This window comes from Gavia stellata, chromosome 1, assembly GCF_030936135.1.
Source record: "Gavia stellata isolate bGavSte3 chromosome 1, bGavSte3.hap2, whole genome shotgun sequence".
In the NCBI taxonomy this organism is placed as follows: Eukaryota; Metazoa; Chordata; class Aves; order Gaviiformes; family Gaviidae; genus Gavia; species Gavia stellata.
In genome coordinates this window covers 121,110,502-121,124,142 of record NC_082594.1, presented here as the reverse complement: position 1 = coordinate 121,124,142, position 13,641 = coordinate 121,110,502, and positions in this window count along the sequence as shown.

Genomic DNA, 13,641 nt, shown 5'->3' with positions numbered 1-13,641 from the left:
ACAGTAAATGGTTAAAGGCTAGAATCTGAAGAACTTGCTTTTTTTTCCACCATAAATTGTGAAACATGTAATGATGAATACCAATCTGCTTCCACACCACTTGAAACCTCAGCTGCACAGCTGTCTTCATCAGGGGTAAAACTTTCCAAGCAATTCTCAGCAGTATACAGGCACCCAGTGGCTATATACTGTGACCAAAAGACCAGAAATTCAGACAGGATTTCAAGTCAAGTTGGGTTTTTTGTTTTCTTGGGTGTTTTTTTTTTGTTTGGTTGGTTGGGGTTTTTTAATCTTTGCCAGCTTATTTCAGCACTATCAGAATTTACCAAAACATGCTGACACAGACTCATTCTGCTTAGGGACCTCTGCAAGCCTCAGAGCACGGTGTTTTATTAGCTGTATACAAAACTCTTACTAAACACTCTATGACTAAGTTGTCACACTTTGGCACGAGAACAACTTTACTGACCTTGCATGAAGTTCTCACGTACTGGTCAAAGAACGGTTTTCCTTACGATCCAACTCACGATTATTTTGATTGCGTTCTTCAAACAGAACTATACAAGTAATGTGACCCCCTGCAAACCCTAAAATAGAGGATTTCCATCCCTTGTCAAAGGAGCAGAGAACTGGGAAAAGATTGGGAATGCGATAGTAGGGCAGATCAGAGACAAATGCAGCAAAAGGTTATTCCCTTTGATATTCAACACCACACCATTCCAAAGGAGATTGACAAGTCAAGTTTTAAAGGTTCCCCAAAGGAAAAGGATATCAGTGCAGATGACTGACAAAGCTGCTACTCCGGAGACGAGCAACAAGACTGAAAGTTGGGGCTTCCTACAGAAAGTTACTTTTACTAGTTTCTCCAGCTGCTTATTTCCCAGTCTCGCCCACAGCCTGCATGTAGTTATTTCTTTGTATCCCTATTGCCCTGCTAACTTCTAGTTTTCCTGTCATTCATAACACCCAATGATGCTTGTCTAGTCAATGTTTTACATTTTTAGCAGTCTTTTCCACAGACCTTGGGAATAAACCAAATCAATGGATATAATGAAGGTAATGACACTCTTCACTTAACTTCTGATTACTGTGCTACAAGAAATAGTGGGTTAAGGCACCATTACTCTTATTTCTCAAGTAGTTATCACATGTAGCTGCTTGGCCTCACTTTCCAGACCACACGTCATTTCCCACTCCATATCACTGTATGTTTAATAATGACATGGGTAGTACACCCATACCCTTTTAGCCCTCAGTAGTAAGCATGCTATTGTAACCAGTGTCCCAAACCATTAAAGGAAGAACTTTTGTCTCTCTATTTTCAGAATAAAGCATCTCCAAATACAGTGCTTCCCTTTGCAAGAATAAGACCCAGCATCTTTCACATGGACCACCATACATTTTACGGTAAAGACATCAGAGGGTCTCTTACTCTCATACATACGTCTGTGGGAGTTTTCCAGTTACGACATTAAGTACCAGTAACATATTCCACAGTGTGGAGTACTATAAAGACACCACAAATCTGTCACCGAAATAAATTCCAACATTTGACACTAAGCAAAATGTCTAACAGATCCTTTCGAACAGATACTGTTACTGCTCATACTCATAGGCCAGTGTGTGCCTGTTAGCTCATTAGGGGATCATTAAAGCTTATCTATTTTCCTAAGCCTTTGGAACTGCCTACTTTGAAACTTAAGACAGCTGCAATCACAGATTAAAAGACTTATTTATCCTCAGACTTCTGCCCTTCCTCAGACATAAGGTCTTTCCTAGTGAGCATACTACAGATTTTTTTTCTGTAGCCTCTTTATATATTTCTCAGCAGATAAAAGGGCTTACAGTAAAGTGCCAGTAATCTGCTGACCATACTGAGCTCTAATGTATTTTAGCCTGTATTCCTTGCCTCTGCACTATCTTACCAAGAAAGGCAGGGACAGTTAGGGCAAACCCTTGCACAAACTTACAGTGAAAGCAGATGAATAGCAGTAATTTAAAGTAAGCTAGTGTCATACTTTTGAGTTTTACAGTTACTTGACCTGCTGAGTTTTGGCCAAACTGCCCCTACTAGAGAAAGCATCAAATGATGCCAGAGGACCTTGAGTATGAGACCATAAGTCAAGAGCCAGACTTATCAATCAGGAGATATCTTGGATGTTTACACATTTTCCAGTGAGACTTTCTGAAGTAAGATCAAACATCTTTTGCGGAAGCTTAGTATGCTGCATTTTAAGATAATACAGCTAGCAAACACCTGGAAACATAGAAGTTGTCTATATTAGACAAACTGTCCATTAAACATACTTTGCATCAACAGAATCACAAAAAGTAGAAGATAACAAAACAAAGAGTGCAAATATGAAATAATTCATTTCTACTCTGATGAAAACAGGAGACCTCAACCACAACAGCAGAAAAAACATATTTAGGACCAAATTTAATGGTAGTTACTTTTATTAAGCCCACTGTAACTTGAAGAAAAGCATTTGCTTTTCACATTTGATTTTAATTTGATTTTCATTTTGGGTCTCCTGAAAGTTAAAGCCTATACAAGATTTACAGGAAAAGACATACAACTCCTTTATCAGTGTAAGCTTATCAGGAGGTGTTTCAATATTTTTCCTGTATGATTATGCACCTGATACTACTTCAAGGAAAAAAAAAATAATTAAGTGGCACTCAACACCACATTCAAGTAGTCTAGGCTCTTGAATACTTGGTGACAGAAGAATACTTAAAAAAAGTGGTAGAATTGCTTAGTTACAAACACAATGTATTGGTTTTAATCACATGAAAGAAATAGGCCAAAAATCAACTGCATTAGAACCCAGAAAGCAATTGGAAGAATAACGAATAAAAAGCTAGTAACATCCCCGTTCAAGCTAATCTGACATTTTACTCTCTGCTAGCAGTGTGTGAATTGGCTAATCCCAAGGACCGTTCTTCTCCAGTTTTCTAGCACAGAAAAGCTATACAAAGACATGTGTATTTGTGGGCCTCCTCCACTAATTAACATATGGTCAGCACATGGGACACTGAAAATTTTGTACAGTTGGTCTTTGCACTTTGTTAATTTATCTTAAAACAAAATTACTCAGATAAGCAGTAATTCTGAGCATTCTTCCTCTGCTTTCTCCAAATACCAGATCTGTAAAAGCTGTTTTTAGGTACTCTGTAAAAATTCAGAAAACTCATGCTAAACTTCTGAAAACAGCTTGAACATGCTGCCTGTTACACAATGCAGCATTTGATTAAAAAAGCAAAAATTCAGACACTCTTACGGAATGGAGTGAATATGTTGTATATTTATTGAAGACCAGTTGTCCTCTGCCCACATTGTTTCAGGAAAAGAACATTTCGTAAGAGGAAAGAAAAATATTTCAGGTCCATCTTGCAGCAGTTTTACAGACTCTGGAACCATAATACACGGCCATCAGGAAAAAGGCCTTGTTCTTAATGTTCCCCTACCATATTAAAGTGAGATATCTTTTGTGAAAAAAGGTCCTATTTGGACCTATTTGTCTGTTATGAACATTAATGCAAAAACTGGAACGAAATAGCATGACATCAAGTGCAGTAAGAGAACCCTTGATATCAAGCAGGAAAGTGAACGTGACTAAATTCCCAGCTCAACCACTTTGGGTTTTTTCCTAGTAGGCACACGCTGGTTATTCTGAAGCCTTTTTGGCACTGTCTTCTTGCACTGTTTTAAAGGCAATATTCTAAGATTTTAAAATCCTTAGTATCACCAATCGCTCTTGCAAAGTTCCTCCTGAGCATCTTCAGTGTAGTCCAAGCAACTCCTAGCATTTCTTATTTTTATAAACTAAGCACTTATCCTTACTCGGGGAGGGTGGAAGAGGAACTTAAATTGTCTTAGTTAACTTGAATTAACCTGGAGTGAAGCCCTACAGAAGGCAACACAATTTGTCATTATCACATTTAATATGGCAGGTCAAACTTTACACAAGGTCATACAGCCTCTCAGACTCTTTAGTCGTATAGCAACTACTCTTTACAATGTCTTCACCGGGATTTTACCTTCTGTTAAACTGAATTAACTATTCAAGTTAGAACCCACCTTCTAGGTTTTTTTACTCACAAGGAAGCTGAGACCCAATTCTAGCAAAGATATTTAAAGTCCAACTGTCTGGTTTTCTTCTGTGATGCAAGCTCCATTTAAACAGCATGTTTAACCGTAGTTTTTAACTGAATTTGGTCAGTCTTCCCTTACAAAATTAATCTGTTAAGTTTTAACAGATCAACTAATTTAATTTCACAGTCCTACAGCCTTTCCTAGCCAACACTAGATTAAGCCTTAATCTATCAAGGCTCAAAATTTATGTCCCATGTTTTTCTATGTTTAGTTTCTACAGAGTCACCAGTTAAATTTCTAGAAATCAGTTATAATATACAAATTTGTATGTTTTTGACTAGCTAAAAACTGATGGGTCACAAGCTGCCTCCAGTTGAAGACTCCATTTTCATGGAAGACTCCATGAATAGGAAGGGAAAAAAATCATCTACCCTAAGATACACTCAGACTGTGTGGTTGTATTGTTTTTTTGTAAAATAAATACATACTTAAAAATAAGAACATTGAACGTTTTTTACTTGGCTTCTGCTTTCTAACCCCTCAGGCTGTACCTCACATCTCTCGTCTCATTGTTCTTCACAAGGTTTTATAAGCTTAGGTAAAACTTGCTGAGAGCCAGGTGTTTTCATATTCCTTCCCTTTTTTCCCCCTGCATCTCTGAATATTCCGATTTCAAAAGGTTTTTAAACTCTCTCCTAAGATTTCTTCTGTAAGTGCACCTGTTCAAAAAAATACTTCTCCGACTGGCTTGGAGAATTGACTGCAAAGTTAGAAACAGGCAAAGAGTAAATGAAATACTTGTTACCAAGTCAGATATTAAACAGAAGAAACCTCAATACTTCTGCATTTTAAAAAGAACAAATCTCAGAAAAATTGAGCTATTTCTCTTTAAGCTAGGATAGAATAATAAGCATGGCACCTCCGTGATGAGATTTAAGAGCACCAGGTAGCCTCTTTAGGAAGAATTATCATTGCTTACAGTGTTAGAAACTTTTCTGAGCTTGCAAGGTCCATTAAAACTAAAATGTAACTAGAAATAAAAGCAAACTCAACAGATCAAACAAGTGAATATTTCTGACTTATTTTCTAACCTCCAGACTAGAGAATGTAGAAAAGAGGAGGAATTTGAGAAAATTAGACCAAACCACATGTATACAATAGGACTACCTTCATCTAAAAAAAATTACATGAAATTATAAATACTGAATTTTCTCAGCAGAGAAAATATGAGCATCACATACTCTGCCCTACCTCATTCAGAAGGTATACAGCAAAAATAAATCGCCTTTACATAAAGAAAATGCACTACTTGGTCAACACCAAAAATTTGCATCTAGTTCTCATACTTGTGGAAGTGCACAGCATACAAGAAAAAAATTATTTTCAAGCACAAACCAATTACAGAACACGTTTGCTGAAAGGCCTTGAAATTTGTGTCATTAGAACAGCTACAAATACAAAAGGCTGTCAAATGAAATGAGCCCTCAAATTTACTAGCTCTTTCAGCCAAAACAAATTCCCACAGCAAAAGCCATGTTTAAGTACTGGAAACACCTATGCTTTCAACCCATGCAACAAAGGAACTACCTGAGACATCTTACTCTACTTGGTCAATTCCTTGTGCAAATAAATCCAAGGGATTAGAAAGTACGATAAGTGTTACATGTAGCAAGAACCCTTACTAAACTTACAATACAGGCAAATCATTACGAATTTAGGATTCAATGTGCTTAAATTAGGCCAAATATATGCACAACAAACCTACTGAGGAAACCTTAGAAATATCAGGCCAATTTTTATTTTCTGTGTTTGTGTTGGAAGGCTACAAGCTTATGCTCTACAAGGTAAAAACTCAGTTCAAGAGCAAAAGTTTCAATCTTAAAGGAAGATGAACTGTGAGTAGCAGAGGATATGAATGGATAAACAATTTCAGTTATGCATTTGAGATGATCCTTACAGTATCTTGGAAAGCATATTAGATAAGCCCACTTTAAATAACGATACAGAAAAGAGCTCCTCTGTTTCCTTCTCAGATCTCATGCCTGTACAAAAACAGGCAGTACATTAGCTCAAAAAAACTCCAGAAAAATTTCGTCATCCCTGCACTCGTGTGGTCAGCTCACAAACTGGCAGGCAGGCACCAAGACATCCTTGACCTGGATAATCCTGGGAGCCCCATGGGTCAACCAAAAGACACTGTCAAAGCAATCGGGACTCACTTGTATGGAGCAATTTCCAGATGTAGGTGCTTTCCTAATCACTAAGATCAGTCTGACAGAAGTGGTCCTTAGAGTGAGAAGTTATTAGTTCTCTGAAAACAGCACAGATCTCTGAAGAATTCAGGCAGTTAGAAGCTCTGCTCGGGATACATGAAACAGCAGCTACCTTGAATGAATGCACTCACTAATTTTCTATGCTCCCCTTGTCACAAACAGGGCCAAAGGTATCACTGGGTCACTACCAAGGGGTAGGTAACTCTTATGCCCTTGGCTCCAACTGCAAACACACGTAGCACTGGTGAAATTAGGAAGATGCTCTCCCAGTATGGGTCTCCTGATGGGCAGTAAAATCTCATTCCTCAAAACCTGCCCTTAACACAAATGGTGATTAATGCAGACGAACAATATCAAACAGTAAACATCTGTTATCTTTCCTACCACAAATAGACTTGAATCAACAAGCAATAAATGGTCAGGGGAGCATTTGAGTGTAAATGAAGTTGCAACTCTGCCTTTCACAGCTGATTTACTAAATTGGGGAAAAAAGCCAGACTGAAAACAGCAAAGTTACATTTAAAAAATGAGGGGACTGAGCTCGAGAAACTAGTGGTCTGGTCTGAACTTGAGCTTAGAGGAAGGAGAAGAGGGCTGCTTCATTTCCCATTTCCTCATGCTTCACTTGGTTTTGATGCTAGAGTACCTAGCAGTTTCTTCATGCAGACTTAAACTGAACACCTTACAAGGGCTAAATCACTGCGGCCCACTGCATTACTCAGATTACCAGCTGGGCAGACTGCTCCTCTCTGCCTGCAACCTGCATAAATTTAAGAGACCTGGGCAGTGGGAGAGAGTCATGAGAAAGAAAACACGAGCACCAGCATATTCAAAGCCTCTGCTTACATAGTTCTCTAAGCTTAAAACAAAACCCAAAGAGAAACACTGGCCTGCTTAAGTAATTTTACAGCAAAGTTTGTGTACCATCTTAAAATGTCAAAAAACTTCACAGCAGAGGGTTTATTCAGCCACTGACAATTTCCAGCATAGCTAACTGGTTAACGAAACATGCAATTTAGACATCTCCCACACGGGCTACTATCAGTCTTGAAATAGCTGGCCAGGTCGATCTGGCACATTAAACAAGCTTTAAGATTCAAGCACTTCTGCTAGCAGATCCCATTGCTTTTGCCAGGGAATTTGCATGTTGAGGGTGGCAGAAAGGATTAGACTGTTTTTCTGTCCTGGAAAGAAACAACAGCGAGCAGAAAAAAATAGTAGATAACTGAAAAGATAAAAAAAGACTTGCTGAGATGACACTCGAGTGAAACTTGGACAAAGTTCCTGGCAAGGAAAATAGCAGTTTGAGGTAAATTGCTCTTTTGCAACTTGCGTCAAATTAAAAAAAAAAAAACACCAAAAAAAAGAGATGAAACAGAGACACTTTAAGAAGTTTGCCACCAACAGTCTAACAAGGGGGGGAAAGCTAGAGGAAAAGTCTAGTTGTGAGGAAATGTCCTGTCAGCAAAAGTTCTTTTTAGACCTTTTCTCCAATTTGTCAAAAGATCATTTTGACCAGCTGCTGTCTTCTAACACACTACCATTCCTTCCTTGAATGGCATTGCCTGAATACTTAGTAAGTATATTGTCTGTTGTGTCACTCAAGTCATTACCGAAACATCAAATATAGATACAGGTGAGATTCTTGCTGAAATCTACTTTGTAAAGGTGGCCATTTTGACATTGAAAAACACTCTCGAGATGGCCAACTGTTTGAAAAGCAATATCCAACTATATGTTATTATTCCTCTAACCACTGTTTCCCAATCTTGCTTACGAGAGCATTATGTGAAACATAGAAAGCTTTGCTACACTCAGTGACATCTACCACTGCTGCTTCTTTATGCACAAGGCCCTTTAGCAGTCCTGTGAATAGACTAGGCTGCTCCAACAAGATCTCCTGATGAGTTACGTAATGGCTCTTACTCATGTCCAAATTTTGTTTTGTCATCTGCTACGATACTCTCTCTAGAAAACAAAGTAGTTCTGTGACTGGTTAATATGGTGGGTTTTATATATATATATATAACACTAATATAATACATAACTGGTTAAAATGGTGGCTCCTCAATTTCACTTTTAAAAGACTGGGCCCCCATTTGCCTTTTTCCCAAGCTTCTTGTATGTCTGTGTTTGCAAGGTATTAGGGTTATCCTTCAACGGTGGCATTTCACCAGCCAGGTGATATTTTATGTTTAAACATACAGAGGGTTTTATGATTAAATCCAGAATCTTTATAACACCTAAATTACCTAAGCAAACTGCTAGCTAAAAATGTTTTTAATAAAAGCAAAATTAATACCAGAGTAAATGTCCAATTAGAAGCTGACTACAGGCAAGTTTTTTTATTTGGATAGAAATTAAGTACTTACTTGAATCTTAATTTGTTTCTTAAATACACAACATGTATCTATTTAGCTTGTTTAAAACCTGTATGATGACAGGATACACATTATATATGATGATAGCAACACATTAAGTTACAAATGCCAGGCAGGCACAGTACTTTCAACAGCAGGATAACACCCTACAAAACCTTAGCACAATGCAACAATCAGTGTGCATACTTCTACAATCAAGGTGGTATGAAACTCTTCAGCAAAAATACCCCAACTTATTCAAAGTGTCTTTTTCCATTTGTTCTTTTCAAAGGCATATACAAAAATCATGATTATCTCCTGTCCCTAATTTCTTTGACTACAGGCAGATTATCCCTGCTGCCTGTTTTATAAGTAACCTCACAAGTACTGTATCTACTTTCAGCATACAAAAGCCTGAAAGCCAAAGTGTTGTTGAGTTCTGCACACTGGGAAGCCGTAATTATTCTTCCTACACAGGGGAAATAAGCTAGCACAGTCTAGCTGGGAAGTGCGTTTGTGGGCAGGTCCCCCTTCTCTTTTGCTGTGCATTAGCAGCAAGTACTCACACAAATTTAAGATGTAAGCACTCAAAGCAAAGAAAATATACCTGTCTGCAAATGTTTCTTATGAATTGCTAAAAGAAATGAAATATTAAAGGTGGTTAGATGTGAAGAAAAAGATACTGGTGAAAAAAGAGACACTGCTCTCCAGGAAAGGAAAACTATCTCCATCAGACCTCAAGTCAAATGTATGCTGGAATAACAATTTTAATAGGCAAAACAAGGTGTCTACAATTCATAGAATTTAAAATTTTATGGACCCAGACATTTTTCTTATGCTAAAAAATAATCTTCTCTTCCATAGTAGGGCTATGATACATGAACCACACTGATCCTACATATATTGAGAAGTGGAGCACAAAATGGAGAATTCCAGGCTAGGACATCTTTTTCCATTTTAGACCCTTGCAATAATGAGAAAACTTTTTTCCCAGGCATTTGGAGAGGTGAGAGCAGCTATAGTTTTCACCACGGCCATGAAAAAGGGTGCCACAATTTCTTTGTAGACAGTTGAGTTCTTTTGGGAGTGTTGCTCTAGCCACTGCAGTCCCCTGTTTCAAATGACATCTTTTACACTAATCAATACCTCTACACATCCCTCCAGAGGGATAATAGCATGAAACTACACAAAAACTAACTTCCTAAGACCAGAAGGAACCTTTGCTTACCAGACTTCTGCTGGCCCTCAGGTGACTCTTAAATAGTTAGCACTGCATTCTGTGTTACGACTATTTGGCATTATGAAATACTCCACAGAGTAAGAATATACTAATAGGCAAAATAAAGAACCCTCTTGGTTGACTCATCTGGAAAAAAGTTTATCATGGAAGCCTCTGATACAGGGGAAAAAATGCTAACCTCTATAAAATCACCACTTTCACATAAATTTTAGTTTCCTTTTTCCCCCCCGCTGTCACTAGTTTCCACTTAATAAGCACAGTGACAAACGCATGCTTTCATGGGCATTTAACTCTCAGTTGCTGAAAGGATTTATGAACCATATTGTCTTGTAAAGATAATTACAAACACAGTAAGATACAGGGGAAGAAATGAAGATGACAAATTGAGATGTAAAAAACAGAGGTTTCGTGGTGTCTTATCTTTATATTCTGGCACTACAAATCAAAAATGAATAACTTCTGCATAATCTATTTATACAATTGATGTTGATAAGACTGTACTACAAAGAACAAATCCAGTAATTTCAGCAGTGGTCTATCAACTTAGTGTCTTACAACCAGTTCTAACAATTACAAAGGTTGTTTACCTACCAAATGAGTTTCTTCTGTTGCAGTTTTGAAGTGCCTTTACCATTAATGCAGAAGTTACATTTGCAGAGCCTTTCTCCAACAAAGTGGTTCAGCAAATTCGGAAAGGAGTCAAGATCCAGCTGTGACTAAAAAAAACCCTGGCTGTTAAGATTGAATATATATTGCAGATCCAACACATTTTTCTAATATACATTTGCCTTCCTGCCAGTTCTCCCCCCCCCACCTCTCTCTTCAGCATGGTTCCACAGGATGCAGAATCTGGTCCTCAATCTCAGTATCAGGCACTGGAGGCTGCCTCCTTTTAGCCCCAACCTCACACCTCTTTGCAGGAAGGGTGCAAGATGCAACTGCAGCTTTTAGGCTGGGGCCCTGAGCCAACTACAGCAGTTGTTTTCATATTTTGATTTGTGGACCCCTAAGCAATTCCGATTATTTGAATTATAAACTCCCTAGGGTATTTCACATTCATAGATCAGTACAGCACTTTCAAATTACTTTTTCTTTAGCGCTTTCCATGTAATTCAAGGATCCCTAAGCGGCCAATCATCCCCTTACCTGCACTACCGCAATAGAAACTTGTGCGCCTAGCCCATCTGCAGCAGCGTATACTTGGAAAGAAATTCACTGTGGGTTCTGGGGTCTGTAAAACCTAAAGCTGCTGCACTGAAGCCTCGTAGGGCGTCCATGCATCACCTCTTCCTTGTCTGAACAATTAATGAAGCTGCCAAATGCAGGCATAGCAGAACTGACTAAGGATGTCAAAGAAACTCTAAGCATAATGATTTTTGTGATTTAAATTCCTTTGCAGAAAGTCCTTAACATGTGGCATTGCTTTGTAGAAAGAGTTCTGCATGTCTGCGAGATAACGTATTTGAATTAAGCTGGCAATGATCATGTCCCTATCTGTGTATCAGCAGACAGACACCCTAGTGATTAATTATTTTTTTATCACATGTCTTTGGTTGTCTAATCTGTTCTCAGCACATTAGTGCATGTCTTTTAGGGTCTCTTCAAATAGTTTGTGCCCTTTGAAGGTCCTTCAAAAAGATCACCTTCAGCATAAAGTTGTGTGGGACCCCACCACATTTTTAACTGGTCTTAGCAAACCAGAATAAAGGGCTTTTTACCAATAGTGAAAATCTTCCATTTCAGCTCTGAATGGGACAGAAACACATTGAAACGTGGTTCAAGACATCCACTAAGAGTATTGAGCTTTACCCACTAACTTACTAAAAAGGATAACAGTTATATAACATGGATGTGGAATGAGGTATAGTAAACCTACTGAAAACCTGATATATTTCCAATTTTACAAAGCAACTGTTACGCTTTTTGTCCTGAGGTCTACACCATTCAATTTCTGGGTTACTAAGAGAGGTCTCTGCTCCACAAGTAATGAGATATTACTTACTTTTAAGATAAACATTAGGCTCTGCAAACCTATATTAGATAGAATTTACTTGAGATGTTCAAGCTTCGCACAACCAAGCCTTTAAATTACATAAATTTATATAGTTCCCTTGTTAGATGATTAGCAGTTTACAGTGATTCCAAATTTACCACTACAGAAGGTTATACTAACATAATAAAATATATAACATGAGCAAAACAGAAGATCGTTACTTAAACTGGTACACAATTACACACCCTCCAACAACCCTAAAATATGCTGGACAAATCATGTCTCCCCATTTATGAAGCCTTTATCTGTGACTTACCAACTCTACAACATAACAGAGAAAAAATAGTGGCATACTCCATTTTCTAGAAGAGGGCAAGGATGAAAATGGGGACAGGCAAACCCAGCTGCACTTTGAAAGGCTTCATCCATTTTATTTGCAGCCTCTTTAATCAGCACCACATATAGTCTAGCAGAGTGCTTGTAATCCATCCATTAAAATGGGCTTGGTTTACAGTTTTATACTACCATCTGCTACTTTGGTACTCTAGAATGAACTGCAATTTCTTCTGCAAAGCAGCAATAATTATAACTTGCTCTGGCATTTGTGGATGTATAGGATGTAGCTGCCCAGGTATTAGCAGTGGGGGGGTGCAGGAGAGGCCAGGGGCTGCCTGGAGGAGGAGTAGCAGCTCCAGGCACTGGAGCAGAGATTCTCCCACAGTCTGTGAAGATCCCACACCAGAGCAGAGGAAAAATGGGAGGAGGAAGGAGCAGCAGAGAGGAACAGTTACGGACTGACCATAACCCCACTCTTCTCTCCCCCAAACAGCACCTCTGGGCAGGGGTAAAGGAGCAAAGGAGAACATTTGAGCCTGGTTAAAGGGGGAAAGAAAGGGGTTGCTTTAACACTTGCCTTTTCATTTCTCACTACCTGAATCTCTTACTTGGCAACAAATTGTTTATTTTCCCCAGGATGAGTCTGTATCTCAACCCAAGAGCTTTCTCATCCTATTTTTTCCCCTGCATCCTGCTAAAGATGGGAGAGGAGGGGAAAGGTGAGGGTGTGAATGAGGAGCTGGATGGAAGTTTGGCTGTTAGTCAAGGTTAACCCACCACACTGGAAACAGATTTTTGAGCATAAGTCAACTTCTGCATTAGACTTAACTTACCCTTCTGAGCAACATGTATGTATGCACATAATTCCAGTGATAATTCTTACGGTTTGAAGTTTAAGTTCTATTTCTTTTGGGTTTTGTTTCATTTTTTTCTGATCCATTAAGATTTCAGATTCAAGTTACACACACAGATTTAAAAAGATGTAAATTAAAATTAGATTAAATTTAAAAAGATCTAAATACACATACAATAAACCGATATACATTAAAATGTATTCCCATGAAAAACAATGTTTAATTTTGTCCGTGACCAATCACTATCAAATCTATTCTTCACTCAGTCCTGGTTCACACTTGCCTAATCTTAGGTTTAGATAACTTAGTACTAAAAAAACCATGTGGCTGCCATGTTTTTCACATTATAAACCTACCGATACTGAGATCATTTAAGGTAACAGTCAACAGACATACCTTCTAGTGAAGCTGCAGGCAATTTATATAGCTATGCTGCCACTTCTACAATTAGAAGATTGTGGATACAATCTGGTTTCTGGTAGGTTA